A 19780-nucleotide genomic window follows, 5' to 3' on the forward strand; every position below is an offset into this window, starting at 1 on the left:
ATTATGCCTCCATCAGAAAGGATGAATACCCAACTTTTGTAGCAACATGGACGGGACTGGAAGAGATTATGCTGAGTGAAATAAGTCACGCAGAGAGAGTCCATTATCATATGGTTTCACTTATTTGTAGAGCATAAGAAATAACACGGAGGACATGGGGAGATGGACAGGAGAAGGGAGTTGAGGGAAATTGGAGGGGGTGTTGAACCATGAGAGACTATGGACTCTGAAAAACAATCTGAGGGTTTTGAAGGGGTGAGGGATGGGAGGTTGGGGGAGCCTGGTGGTGGGTATTATGGAGGGCATGTATTGCATGGAGCACTGGGTGTGGTGCATAAACAATGAATTCTGTTACACTGAAAAGAAATCAAATTAAAAAAAAAATGTCCTCCTTAAGCTAGAGAAAGTAAGATCAAACTAAACCTAATTAAAGTAAAAGAAAAAAAAATGAGAGCAATAATGAAATGAAATAGAACACAAATGAACTACAGAGAAATGAGCTTCTGTGTTTTTTGAACAACAAAAGCTATAAATTTTGATAAAACAACTGTGAAAATCATTTACTTAATGGCACAGTAATCATACCATGGTGCTTAGATTATATATTGGTAATATATAGAGATTAATAAGACAGAATGCAGTGACCAGAAAAGGACCCACATATAAAACATATGCTACAATATCAAGGTATCAGCGGTATTCAATCAAGAAAGAAGGTCCCACAACATGAAAAAATGCTCAACATCACTCATCATCAGGGAAATACAAATCAAAACCACAATGAGATACCACCTTACACCTGTTAGAATGACTGAAGTTAACAACACAGGAAAGACAGATGTTGGCAAGGTTGCAAAGAAAGGAGAACCCTCTTGCCCTGCTGGTGGGAATGCAAACTGGCGCAGGCACTCAGAAAACGGTACTGAGTGTCCTCAGAAAGTTAAAAATAGAACTACCCTACAACCCAGCTATTACACTTCTAGGTATTTACTCAAAGTATACAAAATATTGATTTGAAGGAGCACATGCACCCCAATGTTTGTAGCAGCACTATGAACAACAGTCAAATTATGGAAAGAGCCCAAATGTCCATCAACTGATGAATGATTAAAATGTGGGGTGTGTGTGTGTGTGTGTGTGTGTGTGTGTGTATGTGTATAAAATGGATAATGGATTATTACTCAGCCATCAAAAAGAAGGAAATCTTGCCATTTGCAATGACATGGATGGAATAGAGCACATTTTTAAAAAATATTTTATTTATTTATTTGACAGACAGAAATCACAAGTAGGCAGAGAGGCAGGCAGAGAGAGAGAGAGAGAGGAGGAAGCAGGCTCCCCGCCGAGCAGAGAGCCCAATGCGGGGCTTGATCCCAGAACCCTGGGACCATGACCCGAGCCGAAGTCGGAGGCTTTAACCCACTGAGCCACCCAGGCGCCCCGGAATAGAGCATATTATACTAAGTGAAATAAGTCAGTCAGAGAAAGACAAATACCATATGATTACACTTGTATGTGGAATTTAAGAGCAAAACAGATGAAAACAGGGGAAGGGAAGGAAAAATAAAATAATATAAATACAGAGGGAGGCAAACCATAAGAGACACTTGACTGTAGAGAACAAAACTGAGGGTTGCTGGGGTGGAGGTGGGTGGGGGGATGTAAATGGGTGATGGGTATTAAGGAGGGCATTTGTTGTGATACACACTTACATATAAGTGATGAATCACCAAATTCTACTCCTGAAACTAATACCATACTATATGTTAACTAACTTGAATTTTTTAAAAATCCTGGAAGGAAAAAATAAATAGATAAATAAATAAATAAATGGGAAGGAAGAAAAGGAGGAAGAGGGTCTTGGAGTAATTGGCTATCTGTATGGGAAGACATTACCCCCACCACCACCACCAAAAAAAGGGAACATCAAGCCTACCTCACTTTATAAGTCAAAATATATCATGGATATAAATGTTAAAACCAAGCCTATATAAAACTACTAGAAGAAAATCTTTGTGACCTTGAGGTAGACAAGGTTTAAGCAAACAATTGAAAAATAAATCGGACTTTTAAAAAATTAATAGCTTTTACTCATCAAAAAACATTTAAGATTAGAATAGAATTTAAAATGGGCTAGAGATTCTAAAACAGAGTAAGATGGAACATACTCTATACTTTCCTCTGAAACAATCACAAAACAAAATGTCAAACAACAACAAAACCAAAGCGTTTTTTAAAAATGGTTTACAAGACAATGGACAGCAGGCAACAAAGAATAGTGACTCTTGAGTGACAGGATACAAATAAATGGAGGCTTATCACAGCACAGGGAGGGAGAACCAAGGTGCAGCCGGACAACATCCTTCTGAGGAGTCAGAGCTGAGATTCCATGGGGACTAAGGCAACTAGAATTCATAGGACAAAATACAAGAGAGGAGACAGTAGCACAGAGACAGAACTGAAAATCTACTGAGAATCCCCTCTCTATAGGCAGCAAAGTATCAAATAGTGTGTGCCTATAAAGAAAGTACAAGAGGCAAAAGAAAATACCATCCCAAAGAATTGGAGATTAGAACCTGGTGCTCACACAAAATGGGAAAGAACGCTGTTCCAACAAGCCAGACTTATGACTAACAAGGTATTTGTTAGAATATTCATCAAGTTCATACTTGAGTTGTGAGAATAGTTAGCACTAGACTGAGTACTGCTCCAGACCCACCTAACATATAATAGCAAAACCTAAGAGGATCAAACTGTCTCCAAGGAACTTCACTGTAACTCACATTAAAGCTTAAATATATTTGCAGTATTGCAAAAACATCCAGACAAATCCAGTATTAAGGTTGGAAATTTCAATTTCTTTCTCTTAATATATGATATATGATAATACAAGTATAGAGAAAATCAGCAAGGACATAACAGAGGTGACTACATTATCAACCAACTTGACCCAATTGACAATTACAGAACACCCCATAGAAGAACAAGCAAAATACATAGTTTTCAAAATATTGATTAAAATAGCACATATTCTGAACTATAAAACATCTCAATAAATTCAAAAGAATTCAAATCATCAAAGTATGCTCTTTGGAACAATGAAAGTAAATTAGAAATGACTTATAAAAAGGCATCTAGAGGGTGCCTGGGTGGCTCAGTGGGTTAAGCCTCTGCCTTGGACTCAGGTCATGATCTCAGGGCATCATGCTCTCTGCTCAGCAGGGAGCCTGCTTCCCCACACGCCCCCCACCCCCACTGCCTGCCTCTCTGCCTGCTTGTGATTTCTGTCAAATAAATAAATAAAATATTAAAAAAAAAAGACATCTAGAAAATCCCAAAATATTTGAAAAATACCAAAGTGAAGTTAGAAATTATCTGAACTGAATGAAAATGAGAACACAACATATCAGAACCTGTGGATGCTCCCAAAGAAGAAGATACATAGCACTAAGTGCTTATATGAGAAAAAAATGAAGGGTCTTAAAGCAATGAGTTCAGTTTATACCTGAAAAAAACTTAAAAAAAAAAAAAAGGAGCAAATTAAACCCAACATAAGCAGGAAAAGAAAGGAAATAATACAGTTCAATGTGGGAAACAATGAAATAGAAAACAGAAATATATAGGAAACAACAGGAAAAAGGCCCAAATGTGCCAAATGTGATAATGAATGCCTAATAAACTTTCATTTATCAGATTTGGTAATTTCTGTAAAATGATATTGACCGAGAATAAAATTAGTAACAACTAGATGAGAGCATACAATCTGAGCAGTCTTGTCCTTAAAGGACTAATACTATTATCATTTTTGCTTTTTACTTACAACCCTCATCAAGTAGAAAACCCAGGAAGGTGTAAATAGAAAGAAATCATTTCTTTCTTCATTTCCCACTCCTCATCATTAGTGATACTAACACTACTCAAATTAAGAAAAAGAAAATGTTGCATAACATGTACTGCTTCTTATTGCTATAACAGAAGAAATATAATTTCTATCTAATTTTAAAACAACATAATTGTGATTCGAGCATTGTCAAAAAGATTATGTAGTAAAGTGCTGTGGCATGTGTAAAACAGAATGAGAGTTAAACTGAGTGGGAGAGAAGGAGATCCTCAGAAAAAGAAATCCTTTAAAAATGAACTCTGAATAATCTAGACAAAATATCTTCAGGGAAGATATAAATGCTTATTTTTTGTTTCTTTTTCATAAAGATAATAAAGAGGAAATGAGAAGCGAATGGGAAACAATAAACAATTATACATTTTCAAAAGCAGAGGGAATAAAGCTACCAATACTATGGAGATTAAAACTCAGTAAAAGAGTATCATGCCAATAAATCTGTATACTCAGGTAAAATGACTCTGTCAGACAAATTTCTGGAATAAAATCTTACAGAAACCAATTTAAGATTAAATAGAGGAAAAAAGAAAAAAAAACAATAAAATAGCCTTCATAGTCCTTTCATCAACCAAAAACCTGAAGAGATAGTTTAAAATACCTCACAATGATAATAGTAAGCCTAAGTTGTCTTACAGGTCAGTTCTACCAAATATTTAAGGACTATGTCTTTTTAGTCTTACACAAACTTTCTGAGAATAGAAACTGATGAACCATTCACCATTACATGTTTTAACAAACTTGAATTTTGGAGAAGTTTTAGGGTCATAGCAAAACTAAGTGGAAGGCACAGAGATTACCCACACATCTCCTCCCCTACAAATACACAGCCTCCACTATTAATATCCCTTACTAGCATTCCTCATTACATTTACAGGGGTAGTATAACCTTGATACTAAAGTTGGAGAAGGAAAGAACAAGAAAGAAAAATTACAGGCAAATCTCATCCATGAACAAAGATTAAAAAAAATACCAATAAACAAACAAAACAAATCCAGCAATATATTAAAAACAAAAAAAGAACAATACACTACAAGTAAGCTGAGTTCATCTCAGGACTACAAGGACAGATTAATAACAGAAAATCAGTTATTATTTACACATTCCTATAATAAAAGAGGAAAACTTTAAAATGATTTCAATTAATGTAAAAAAATTTCTTGATTAAAAAAATGATTTCTAAAAAAATCTTATCCAATAGGAATAGAAGGAAATCTTGTGAAACAGGAAATTCTATCTATCAAAAACCAAAAAGAAAATTATTCTTATTAGAAAAATACTAGCAGAATTCCCATTCAAATTCCAAGTAGGACAACGACACTGCCAATTAATACAATAAATATACAAAGTAGATAGACATAAATTCAACAAATACAAGATCTTTATAGAAGAAAAATTATCTTTTACTGAGACATTTTAAAGTACTAAATAAAGAGGTATACTATGTCCATGGATGGTAAAATATAATATCTTACAGAAACAAGATCCCAGAAAACAGATCTATAGATTCAGTGCAATTCCAATCAAAGTACCAACAAGGACTTTTGCATTACCTGGAAAACTGATTCTGGCTTTTACGAGTAAGAAAAAAGTTCCAAGTAGCAAATAAAAAAGAAAAAATTACACATAAGACTTCAAATTATTTAACTACTATTTATATAAAAACATTGCTAAAAAATTAAGAGACAAGCCACAGACTGGAAAAAAGATGCATAACCCATGCCTAATAAAGGAACTAAACATAGAATATATAAGAAATTTCTCAATAATAAAAGAGATATATAATAATAATCTCAATAATAAAAAGAGAAATAATCTTTTTATGAAAAATAGATAAAAGGTTTGAACAAATACTTTACAAGAGAAAATACACAAATGGCCAGTAAGCACAGAAAAAAAAGTGTTTAACATCATTAATCACCAAAAAAATGCTAGTTAAAACTCACAACAAAATATTGCTTCAAATCCTTTAGAATAGTTGGAATTCAAAGATCTGTGACATCAAAATGTTGGCAAAGATGTGCAACTGAAACTTCTTGTCGAAACATCTTGTTTATGGGAATGTAAACTAAAACAACTGTGCAAAACCATCTGGCAGTTAAATATACACCTATCAAACAATCCATCTATTCCACTGCTAGGTATTTACGCAAAAGAAATGCAAACATATGTCCCTTCAGAGACATGTACACAAATGTTCATAGCTGTTTTTGTCTCAAAAACTGGAAACTCAATGCTAGATAGATATTTACCCAAGAGTAGTGAACACATACATTCCACAGACTTGTACAAGAAAATCCATGGCAGCTTTATTCTTAATAGCTCCAAGGTGGAAAAAAAACCAAATATCCTTCAATAGAATGAATTGTGGCACATTCATACAGTGGAACAGTAGTCAGCAATAAAGGGAACAAACTATTAATATGTGCAACAACATGGATAAATCTCAAAAACATGCTAAGAAAAAACAGGTATAAAAAATACATACTAAAGGTACAAAAATAATACATACAATGCGATGCCATTTATATTAAGTTCTGAACTAATCTACTGATTGCCTCTGGAGGCTTGGGAAAGGGCCTGACTACAAAGGAGCATGAGGAAATTTTTGAAAGGGATGTGATATGGAACACAAGTTCTACAAATGAATGTATTTGATAAACTTACTGGACTGCATACATAAGATCTGTGTTTTACTCTATGATTTAAACTGCATTTTTAAAAATCATATAATAACACTCTTAACTCTGAATTACCAAAAATAACTAAAACAAAGAAGGGAAGACTACACTAAACTCTTCTGACTTATTACTATAGCTGATTATATTAACAAATTTCACAATATTGAATTACCTTTGTATTTCTAGTTTGAACTACTCTTAACTCCTGGTTCATTTTTCTGACTTACTGCTGGATTTCTTGATAAAGTTCTACTTATAATTTTTCCAACAATTGTTTAGAAACTCAAGAACATTATTTTAAAAAACCATTTCATGTACACCATACAATAAAGCAAATAATTATGCTAATGTTATTAGGAACACATTCACTGAAAAAGAAAAAAATATATACGTATAAACTAAACCTTAAGTCAAAATCTTGTGATAATAAATTTCAATTTAAAATAATAGTATGAACTCTTGATTTAATATACCATATTTCATTGATTCTAAGATGTACATTTTGAATATTAACATATCTCTAATGAGAATGCATTTGCATGAGATGGTATCTTAAAATTAATGGCAATGTTTTTTCTTTCTTAGTAGTACACAAAATTACAACTGGCCACATCTTAGAGTCAAGGAAACACAAGTGTGTTCTCAAGTTCTGCCCACTGAAGTAAAGAAATGCCGTCGTTACAGCATGATATTTTGACCTCTACCTACCATTCACGACTAAAAGGAGCCAATGTTATTTGGATAAATGGTTAAATCCAGGCTTTGGGACATACAATTTTAATCGGAGATTGAAACAAAATGTAAAGAATTGTTTTTAAAACTAACAGGGTCATGTGTAAAGGATACAGGAACCAATGTGAAGAAATTCGTATTGAACAAACTTGCTACAATTTGAGCAGTGAAAAGTAACAAGATAACAATTCCAACTGAAATATGCTGAATACAATTCCCATATATCCTTGCTATACTCAAGAAGGAGAAAGCAAAAAGCAAAACTGACTACTAGTAGAGGGGACTATAGTATTAACTCTTGCTATTTAAAATTAGGTTCTATAATGGAGGTTTCATATCAAATGCCAATGACTACAGGCATTTGATATGTATATCAAAATATAGGCCATCTGTGCACAGCAACCTAGTGGGACTTAGAGTTAAGTGGGATATTTGAAAAAGAGTGATAAAAGATTTGTACAAGAAACTTTCAAAACTGTCTCTATTTTCCACTATTTCTGTTCTAAGAAGATACCCAAAGTCCAGAGTTGGGTGAAGCAAAGGAGAACAGGTTGAAGAGAAGTGAGAAAGGAAACAGGAAACACAAGCTGCATCCTTTTGATTAATATCAATTACTCCTTTTTCTTTACCATCAAAACATGCATAAACAGACTAAAACAGCTCTAAATAATTCTTATATTTACACATAGTATCTTCAGTTAGAGCCTAAAATGTCACTAGATCTTCACTTATTCAGAATTTACATAATCACAAGGTGGAAACTAAACTTCAGTTTCTGATGATCAGTTTAACCTTTAAATCGCCTGATTAAACTCCGTCTTCACTCTTAAAACCCCAAATTAGCAAACAAGCCACAATACAATATATGCTATAGCATAGGTCTTCTGTGAATAGCTGGGATCTTCAACTGCTTCAGCTGCAATACAAGCCATTGAGCCTTGGCCAATATAAGCCAATTTGAATAATCAATATGACAACCTTATTTTTCTAATGCAAACAGGATTGCTACAGTAAGGTGTCTCACTGCCACATCACAGTCATGGCCTCTTTTAACCCCTAATTAGATTGAGGCGATTATCCCTGCTCTTCCTTACAAGTGTACAGCTTGGATAAGGGATGACAAAAGCTATCTGCCACTTATTCAGCCTTTGCAGACAGCAGGTTATCCAGGGAGATAGAGAATAAAATCAACAAACAATTGTTATTCATATCATCATCTAAAGTGTTAAGATAGTCACAGTTTCCATACATGCACAGTGAATATAGCCCAGAGCATGAGGTAACTGCAGACTGCTTAAGAACATCAGGGTTACACAGATGGAAATTCATGGTGATGTTGGGGAATTATGTCTAAATCAAATTCATTTGCATAAAAAGTAATGATCGGGGATTTGTCTTTTGTATATAATATATGAAGATTTCATTATGTTTCTCTTCATGAACTCTTTGAAGCTAAATTTTAATATTGATTTTTCTAAACACATAGCATTTATCATGAAAAGAATGCCAAATTAATGGTCTGTAGAAACTTAAATGCATTAAGATTCAATTAAAATACTCTTAAATATAAAACAGGAAACTTCTTTTCACTATGATACCGCATGAGTTCTCGTATTAAATTTACATGATCAAGGGTTATATCATTAACTCTGTGGATTTCAAACTTTTTTTTCTTAACAACCAAATTTTTTCTCTTAACAACCAATCTCTGAAATTTTGGTCATCACATCAGAACAACTATTAACAAGAGAACTGTGGTCACAAGAAAGAATAGAGGAGTTGCAAACACACCAAACTGACAATTTCCTAGTAAGTTTAACTAAGCTAATGTGAGGACAATATAGAAAGCTGGGCCCACTGATAAGAAAAAACTTTAGGGGCAATATCTGCATCTACTCTGTAGTAAGATAAGGAAATGTGGAAAAGGATTTCGTATCTTTTCCTTTCCACTTGCAAGAGTCAGTAGGTGCCTTTTTTTTAAGGTCATAATCACTTTGCTAAAAGAAAAAGAATGGGAAAGCCACGTTTCATATGGAATTCTGTTCCTATTATTCATTCAGTTAATTAACATTGCTGCTTTTAATGCAGCCAACTAGAAATATACTCTTTCCAATAACTGAGGTCCCATCCCTAAACTTCATCAAGTGCCACTCTAAGAATAACTAAAACATTTTAAATATAACCACTGGTAGCAAAAAATCTGCCATATAAGCATGATTTCCATACACAGCCATGAGTTACTGAACCCAGATTGCCATGTAGAGTGCTATGATTATCTGGTTATCAGTAGATCATTTAACTAAACTGCATCATGAGTTTAATTTAGTGATTGCTAACCTGTCTGCGCATTGTAAGATTATCTAAACCTGTGTGCCTTGTTCCCTTGACATAGGCTGAAACATGACTTCATTCTTTCTTTTTTTTTTTAAGATTTTAAAATTTTATTTATTTGACAGAGATCTCAAGTAGTTGGAGAGGCAGGCAGAGAGAGAGAGGAGGAAGCAGGCTTCCCGCTGAGCAGAGAGCCTGATGCGGGTCTTGATCGCAGGACCCGGACCATGACCTGAGCCGAAGGCAGAGGCTTAACCCACTGAGCCACCCAGGTGCCCCAACATGACTTCATTGTTAAAGTATAATATTGACTCAGAATATTGGGCAGGACTTGAAATCCGAATCATAATTCACTTCTAAATGTGTCTCCAGAGCACCACTGTTGGACATAGACACCAAAGCGTATTTTATTCACATGTATGCATTTATGTGTATGTGAATATATTGTTTTTTTCTTACACATTTACAGTCAACAATTTCATTTTAAACATCTGATTTTTTAAAAAATATTTTATTTATTTATTTGACAGAGATTACAAGTAGGCAGAGAGGCAGGTAGGCATAGAGAGAGAGCGGGATACAGGCTCCCTGCTGAGCAGAGAACCCAATGCGGGGCTCGATCCCAGGACCCTGAGATCATGACCTGAGCCCAAGGCAGAGGCCTAACACTGAGCCACCCAGATGCCCCTACACATCTGATTTTAAGCAACATGCTTTTCTTAGTATTCCAGATATCATTTAAGAGGCAAAGTGGGAGGTGCTTGAGGGGTAGGGAAGGAAAAAAATGAAACAAGATGGGTTCGGGAGGGAGACAAACCATAAGAGACTCTTAATCTCACAAAACAAACTGAGGGTTGGGGGGGTGGCTGGGGTTGGGGTTGGGTTATGGACATTGAGGAAGGTATGTGCTATGGTGAGTGCTGTGAAGTGTGTAAACCTGGCGATTCACAGACCTGTACCCCTGGGCTAGTAATACATTATATGCTAATAAAAAATTAAAAATTAAAAAAAAAGAATAACTTCACTCTTACAGTCTTATTTTAATCCATCTTTCTTGTGCGTTATTTTACTATTTTTCAGCTTTCTTTTTTCTTTTACTCAGAACTTTATACGAGCTTGAAAAGTTACCAGCAACTCTTTATTGAAAGTACAATAAAGAACTAGACCTTGAATAATTTGAGAAATCAAAGTGAAAAACTAAATTATAACATATAAAACTATTGATTTTCAAACTTTCTTCTGCAGCTCAACTTTATACAAAACTCCAATACTGTCAGCATATCTCAATAATATTCCCACTCAAAAGAAATAATGCATTATTGGTTTTTTGCTTGGATTAAGAACCATGCAGCATACTGCAAATTTTAAAACATTAAATCTGAGGCCAATAAATAAAAGGTCCATGGTCCTTATCCAATTCTGGATTTCTAACTAAAGAGTGGCATGATAGTCACAGGTTAGTCACACATTTGAAGAGAGAATTAGAAAATGGTATTTTAGAAAGCAAGTAATTTACTCAGGATATGGGATTTAGTATTTTCAAGGTCATTTTCAGGTAAGAATAATACCTAGTTATTCTTCATTTTTACTACAATTAAACAAGAAATAGGATAGCAAACTTAGGTTAACTACAGAAAAGCATTTCTAAAGTGTGTTAAGTACCTGACTAGATTACTAAAGGAGGCTGGAATTCTCTTATGCCAAGGACTTGAAAAGGATACATTTTAATTTTTAGGAATGGATACTCTGAAAGCAGAATAAAGGACTTGTGACAGTCCTTCTCACCTTAAAATAAAATTCTTAAAACCATGTGCTTATGGAGTATCAAGCTTTTGTATTTGTTTCATTCCTAATTTAAAATGTATCTAAGAGGAATATATAAATAATGGAATATTCCAGATTCGATTTGGTAGAGGGCTAGAAACAAGGGGGATAATATATGAATAGGGCTCAGCACTGCATGAGAAAAGGAAGAAAGTATTAAAACATGAAACAATTTAAAAAAATTAAAATTTCATATTATAACAAGTCTTTAGGTAAGTTATAAAATAATGTATCACCTACCAATACAGTCTGTGAACAAACTATAAAGAACTTCAGACAAATTAAGTACAATTCACACCCCCAAAATTGATATATGTAGATAAAAAGCTATTATTTTATTTATTCACTTAATTTTTTCACCAATATTGAGCAAACAAGCCCATTTTGTTTTGTTTTGTTCCCCAATGGGGATCAGGTATTATATACAGAAAAAATATATCAAAGCAATTTATTCATTAAGAATGTGTGCCTTAGAAATCAAACCACTATAAAAATTCTTTTTATGTTGCCAGATCAAATTTTGAATGGGCCTTAACCAAATGATCAAAGTTACCGCCACCATAATGAAAAAATACCAGCATTCTGTGAGTCCTAATATGATGTGCTACAGATGACACAACGTTATTTCTGTGATATTTCTGTCAAAAAAAAATACACAAACTGAATCAAATCATTAGGAGACATTGGACAAACCCGAACTGAGGGACATTCTAATCAAACAACCAGCCTATATAATTCTAAAAATGTCAAGATCACGAAAGACGAAGAAAAGCCAAGAAACTAGTTTACATTAAAGGAAACTAAAGAGACATGACAACTATCTATAATACATGACCCTGGGGGCGCCTGGGTGGCTCAGTGGTTAAACATTCGCCTTCAGCTCAGGTCATTATCCCAAGGTGCTGGGATCAAGCTCCGCATTGGGCTCTGTGCTTGGTGGGAAGCCTGCTTCTTCCTCTCCCACTCCCCCTGTTTGTGCCTCCTCTCTCACTGTCTGTCAAATAAATAAATAAAACCTTTTGGAAAAACAAAAAAAAAGTACGTGACCCTGGACTAGACTTGATCTTTGATGGAGGGTAAAGGTGGTTGACATGCAAATAGGAGGTTATATGACATAATAGGAATTATGAACTGCTGATTAGATAATACCATGTCAATGTTAAATTTCTTGATTTGGATTACTGTGTTGTGGCTACATAAAAAAAAAAAAATTCTTACAGGATAACCACAAAAATATTTAGGCGTAAAGGGACTGATACCTGCCACTTACTATCAAATGATTCAGAAGAAAGAGTACTGAGAGACAGAGAATTTGATAAAGCAAATGAGGCAAAAAAGATAAACAATTGGTGAATCTGGATAAAGTATTCATGAGAGTTCTTTACTCTTCTTGTCTAACTTTGAAGTTATGTCACTAAAGAGCTACAAAAAAACCTTAATTGGGTATATTAATTCCTACAGAGTACTTTCAGTTTCAGCTAGGAACCTACCTCCTTCAAACCTGACAGCACCAGAAAAAGAAAACTCGTATTTAGTAGGCAAGGACATCTACCCTTTAAAGAGGTATACATAGATCATATAGTCCTAAAGCATTATTTAATATACTTAGAAATCTGGAATTTATAAAACTATTTAGGAAGCATAAAACTAATTTTAAAATGCCAGATTTTTACCATTTTCAGTCTTAAAATGTTTTCATCTGATGATAATCTCACAAATCCAATCACCTGCTGTTTTAAGCATCCCATTTCTTTTTTTATTTTTTTTTTATTTTTTTTTTATTTTTTTTTTTTAAAGATTTTATTTATTTATTTGTCAGAGAGAGAGTGAGCGAGAGCGAGCATAGGCAGACAGAGTGGAAGGCAGAGTCAGAGGGAGAAGCAGGCTCCCTGCGGAGGGCAAGGAGCCCGATGTGGGACTCGATCCCAGGACGCCGGGATCATGACCTGAGCCGAAGGCAGCTGCTTAACCAACTGAGCCACCCAGGCGTCCCTTAAGCATCCCATTTCTAAGGTGATATGAACTCAGTAATTTTTTCCAGGAATTTTATCAATAGCGATATCAGAATTGAGAGACTATGAGGGAAAACTCATGGCATACAATCGAAAAAGATGGGATCCCCCCCCAACATTGACTTCAGAATGTAAGAAGCTAAAGCCATCCAGATACAAAGGATACAGTTCGTAATGGTTTACTACAGTTCTTAAAAGAGCTCTGAAAGTGAAACTAGCCTTCTGGGATAGCTGACAAACAAATGTCTGAACACCCGTGTGTGATGTGTTATAATCTACAATAAGCAGGTCTGAAGTGGTTTCACTGAAGCACCAGAACACTTACTTCCTGGGTGCTCAACCATCCTTTCATCAGATCTGTCAATATCCATCCCTTTTAGTAATAGTCAAGAAACAGCATCATTAAATTCCCTCTAAAAAGAGTATTGCAATCAGAAATGACAAAGTAAATTTTCCACCACCACAGAAATAAGAAGTATCATATTATATTATAATTATTTTACTGATTCAGTCAATAAAATTTTTGGCTAGAGTAATAATATTTTTGGTACATTAAAAGTGGGCACTTACTCACTGCTAGCAGTGGAAGAAGGGGGAATTCATACCAGCTTCCCAGGGTACAAAATGGCAATGTATGTTAACCTCCTAAAAACCAATACTCTTTAACCCAGCAAGTTCATGTCAAGGAATTTATTCTACAGAAATATAAGAAATATACACATACAAAAATATTTCTGCATATATGTACAGATACATGAACATGTACAGATATATGTATATGTACAAGAATATCCATCATTTCAATAAATGAAAGCAACTTATATGTCCAAAGACACAAGGATTTTTAAATAGGTTAGTATGCATCTATACAATGCAAAGTATGCTACTCTTAAAAATGATGACATAATAGATTAGCATATTAGTACATCTATCAAATTTTTAAATAAACTAGAAAATATATACACGTATACTAAAAATTGTATTTAAGTTAAGAAGGGTGCAATCAAAAGTATCTACACCTCTTTGGGAGGCCACTTTTCTATATAAGAGGTTGTGGCAGCCTACACCAGAAGATGACAAACTATAGTCCTTAAGCTAACTTGGCCCCCCCTTCTCCGCCCACCCCTCCCCCGCTTATGTAAGTAAAATTTACTGCAACAAAGACATGCCTATTCATTTATTTATTGTCTGTGGCTGCTTTTCACATTACAACCACAGAGCTGAGTAGTTCTGACAGACACTGTAAGTCCACAAAGCTGAAAGTATTTACTATCTGGATCTTTACGGAAAAAAGTTTCTGAATGCTGGTCCAGAAACCTAGCTCACATTTCTCTCCAATGCTTTCCAAACAGTCTTTCAATTTATCAAATTATATGATATAATCAGAGACTAACTGGTTTCCAAACTATCTTTGCATATGCAACAGGAGAGTAAAAGCATCTCAATCCATTCACTCACTCCAGCCAAGGGGGAAAAATGGAGCAAGTAAGGAGAAAGATGGAAAGAACAGAAAGAAAAGGGGAAGATAAGGATTAAAGAAGGGATAAGAAAAGTTTGAAAGCCACTGATCTAAATAAAGGGTCGAAGGAGGAAGGGAAGACAAGGCGATCCTTATTTGGTAAATGAGTTTGTATTCAGGAACTGAGTTTGTAATGGAACCCACATCTCCTAATATATTCCATGTATATTATAGAGATGTATTCCCAATTCTCAATTGCAGGGGGAATAGCAGATAGATTTTTAGGTATTAAAATGGTTTGCGGCCTCCCAGAGCTCAACTCAACTCAGAAATCTTATTCCTTAGTATTTAATTTTGTTAATTTCTCTCTCATTTACGTTAAATGAAAATCAGTCAATTTGATTTAAATTTAATTTGTCTCCTAGGGGGGCAATTAGGAGAAAAAAAATCTTGAGAACAACGGTATATGGAAAATATTCCTTAATTGTAAGTTCCCTTATACAGAATATTAAAAGGCTCTTAATTACTAATATACACATTTTAACCCATCATTTTTGGTTCCAATATGCACAAACTACAAATCAATCCTGTTATCAGCCAGTCTAAAAAGAGGAAACTCTAGGTGGCTACAGAAAAGGGAAGGAAAGTAAAAGAGCAAAAAGAACTTTACTGTAGTGAAAATGTGTAGAGAAAAGTAAACTCAAAACTTGGAACTGTGCACCCTTGGCATCTGTAAGAAAGAGGGTGCTGAGGGATGTCTGGGTGGCTCAGTCAGTTAAGTGTCTGCCTTCAGCTCAGATCATGATCCCAGAGTCCTGGGATCGAGTCCCACATCAGACTCTTTACTCAGCTCAGAGCCTGTTTCTCCCTTTGCACCTTCCCCTGCCCATGCGCTTGCTTGCTCTCTGAAAAATAAATAAGTAAGATCTTGAAAGAAAGAAAGAAAGAAAGAAAGAAAGAAAGAAAGAAAGAAAGAAAGAAAGAAAGAGGATGCTCAGCAACATGCTACACCATAAAGTTACCACCATGGGCAAAAGCCTAAATAACCTCATATAACACTAGGCTTGGGGCACACAGATTGAGAAAGACCTAATCAGTAATCTCAAACATTCAGGTTATTTGTTATCTCTTCAACAGCAGTAGGAACCAATGGATATAAACAACTATTAGCACTTCAGGGAAGAGAAATGGAAAGTTTTTAGTACGAAAGAATGAAAATAGAAATTAATGGTTGTACTAGCTACTAAGCTATTGTCTCTGCCATAAATCTAGTACAGAATTCTGCAAATGGTATTCTTCCTTTGCCAGCTAGCACCCCGTTAAATTCTGCTAGGAAGAGGTGTTAGAAAGTTGAATAGTTCCAGCAAGTGAGAAGGGCTTCCCTGTTTTACTTGCTGCTCCTGTCAGTGCTGCCATGGCAACAAGTCTTTCCTCTAGAGGAAGTAACTCCTTAGTAGAGTAGGTTCCAATTTCTAGGTTGTTGTTGTTTTCCATTTTCCCAGAACCAGACCCATCACATTCCCTCAGAGGCCACTAGCAGTAGCCAAGCAGCATCTACTTCTCAAAGGTCCAGCTCTTAGTTCTGTGAAGCCCATACCACAAACCCCTGGAGGTACCAACACTACTCAATCAACACCTATTCTTTCCAAGTCTGGATCCCAGTTCTGCCCTTCTCTGAGATCCTAAATTCTGATAATCCAAATCCTCTTCTCTCTTTTTTTCCCCCAAAGATTCTGGAAAATACATGGAATGCTTCACAAATTTGTGTGTCATCCTTGTCAGGGGCCATGCTAATCTTCTCTGTATTGTTCCAATTGTAGTATATGTGCTGCCAAAGAGAGCACCCAACCTCTTCTCTTTGTTCCCCTAGAAGCAGTACATGATTCTTGGTATTACTATCTCTGTTATCTCAGCGTTCCCCCTTTTGCATCACCTTCCCATACTATTTAACCAAATCACCATAAAAAATTCTGTTAAGATAAGGAGTGTGGTTTCATCTTCCTGACTGATACAATGGTATCAAATACTTATTTTAGATGTAATTAATATTCTCTTTAGGTATTATTTTTAGTGTTTAATTTTAGTTTATCTAAAAAATATTTTTAAGGACTATTAGAATTTTATTCACACTTCAGTCTCCCTAAATGTTTTTGTTTTTTCTTGTTAGGTGTAAGTTTTTTTTCTCCCACAATTCTTTTGGTTAAATCTGTGAGAAAGCACCAACAAGTCACTAATGTGTTTGTTATACTTAATCTGTCCTATACCTTCTAATTGTGTCTAAGCCCAAAGAAATGCAAATCTTCCTTTTTAACAATAACAGCAAACCCTTTAGTTTGGGCAGCAGTAACTGGAATAGCTAGTGACAGGTAGAGGAATGGCTTTTAATGAGTTATCAAGAGGCAGCAGATTAACTGAATCTTCAAATCTCAGAAAATGCCCACATTTATTAATACATATTTTTTAGATATATACTGGAGTTAGTCACAGTGGGGAGATACAAAATGTCTAAGTGTAAAACATGTACTTCAATAAGATAAGAGTTACTTGTACAACTACTTAACTATTGACTTAATCTTAAATAACTTAAGAGTTATTTGTACAACTACTTAACTTATTGACAAATCTTACCTTGACTGCTACCTTGGGAAAATAACATCATTTAACCTCTGGTAGCCTCAGTTTTCTCATCTGCAAAGAAAATAGGCTGGACTAGATCTCTGTTGCCCTACGTCTAACATAACAATCTAAAAAATTTCTTTTAGTGTTAAGGCACTATGAGTTCAGCATCATTATCAAGAGAAACAAAAGACTGGTTTTGTAAAGGGAAAAAGTAAAGAGGTAGAAAAAGGAGTTATCAAGATTGATAGTTTAAAAACATAATTTGAAAGAGATTCAAATACATAATGTTGGAGAATTATCTTCTTCCTCTAAATCAAGGAAAGAGAAGAAAATATATGACAGGCCAATTATCTGGTTAAAAAGATAAAAAGTTTCTTTATTTCTGTGTTATTACAGTCTTCGAAAACATTTACTAAGTCAGGAATGATACTTCTTAAATTCTCTTCCAGATAGAAAACATGTCATTTTTTGTTTTTCAGTTTAAAAAATTAAGTCAGTTTTGATATTCTTCTCTCAAATCGTCTGACCACATGCCATACAGTAGACTATATGCTTTCACAGCTTATTTATAGAAACAGTTAGATTTAAAGTACCAGTTAAGAGGAGTCTTGGTGGCTCAGTGGGTTAAGCCTCTGCCTTCAGCTCAGGTCATGATCTCAGGGTCTTGGGATGGAGCCCCGCATAGGGCTCTCTGCTCAGCAGGGAGCCTGCTTCCCCTCCCTCCCTCTTTCCCTGCCTTTCTACTTACTTGTGATCTCTCTCTGTGTCAAATAAATAAATAAATAAAACCTTAGAAAAAAAAAAAAAAGTACCAGTTAAAGGTTCATGGGCTAGGCCAGGTCATTTATCATTTAGCAGTTACCACTTAACTTGGTGCAACTCGTAGGTTTTGATGCAAGGGAAATTTGGTGAAAACAACTTTCAAATTTTATAATCAATTAAAATTACTCCAATGTAAACTGAGGGAGAAAAACTGAAGGAGGATAACTAATGTTTTTAAGAGATCTCCCTGACTGCTCTGTTGATAATGGTTTGTAGGGAGGGTAAGAGTGAAAGTAAGAAGTCCAACTAAGCTATAGTTCAGATAGAAACTGATACTGGCTTGATCTGTATCAGTGGAAATATCACTCCATTCATGTATCAGTGGAAATAAATTAAAAAAAAAAAGATCTTTCTTTTGATGGCCTCAATAAGGTCAAACATTTTTGTAGAGGATACTAAAGCAACTGAAATAGAAAAATAGATAGCAGAAAGAAAGAAATGTATGCTAACAAGATATAAATGAGGGATACAGCTTGGTGATAATGACAAGCTTGTTAACTTGTTAAGATTTGACTATAGTACAGTAGAGCATGGGACTATTGATCTCGGGGCCAATAGTTCGAGCCCCACATTTGGCATGACTATAGGAGTAGGCAGCTTAGAAAGGTTAGAGACAAAGATAGTTACAAGTGAGAAAATGGAAGCTAAATGAGAAGTAATGCTATCATTATTAGCAAATACCTAGATATTCCCCTACTAACATGTGTTGGTCAGAATGTTTTATATAACATATATAGTATACTATATGCAAATGAGAACATTATAACTGCTAATAAAATATCTAACTTATAATGTCCCTCTTAATGTTATTATTAATCTAACCATATACCCAAACTTACCAGTCCACTAAAATAGCAATGGCTTTTAGAACTTTCATGGAGACGTTCAGCAACATAATAATAATATCTAGGCAATATAATAGTTTGTTTTACTACGGAAGGTAACTAGACTTACTGTGGTGATCATTTTGCAGTATACACAAATATCTAGTCATTATGTTGTACATCTAAAACTAATTTAATGTTATACCTCAATTTAGTTATACCTCAATTAAAAAAATAATAGTAAGAATGGCTTTTTCCAAAGCTATTTGTATACAGCATACTTAAAATAGACCACATACTACAAATTGTTCAAGTAAAACATGGAAAGATTGGGTTCTTTACACCAATCTCTCACCTTTTTATAAGTCTTACTATTTCTAAAATAAAAAGTTGACAGAAAAACTGAGTGTTGAGAATGTGGACTGGCAACCACAGTCTCAGAATCTATATATTTTTTAATTAACCAATAATGTATTATTTGTTTCAGGGATATAGGTCTGTGAATCAGAATCTATATTTTTGATGAAAAGTGGGCTCCGCTATTTTGAAAAACTGGCATGCTGAGCTCTATAAATTGCTT

General features: G+C 34.7%; 1 protein-coding gene and 1 non-coding gene across 2 annotated transcripts in view; both read right to left on the reverse strand.

The window, feature by feature from the left end:
• Positions 1–19780, reverse strand: part of RSRC1 (arginine and serine rich coiled-coil 1) — a 414049-nt gene that overhangs the window by 242183 nt on the left and 152086 nt on the right. The gene's annotated exons all lie outside the window — the stretch shown is intronic.
• LOC116581310 lies at positions 16674–16779 on the reverse strand. Its single transcript, XR_004282001.1, has one exon. It is a non-coding gene; the product is annotated as a U6 spliceosomal RNA (small nuclear RNA).

The sequence above is a fragment of the Mustela erminea genome, chromosome 1, assembly GCF_009829155.1.
Source record: "Mustela erminea isolate mMusErm1 chromosome 1, mMusErm1.Pri, whole genome shotgun sequence".
Taxonomy (NCBI): Eukaryota; Metazoa; Chordata; class Mammalia; order Carnivora; family Mustelidae; genus Mustela; species Mustela erminea.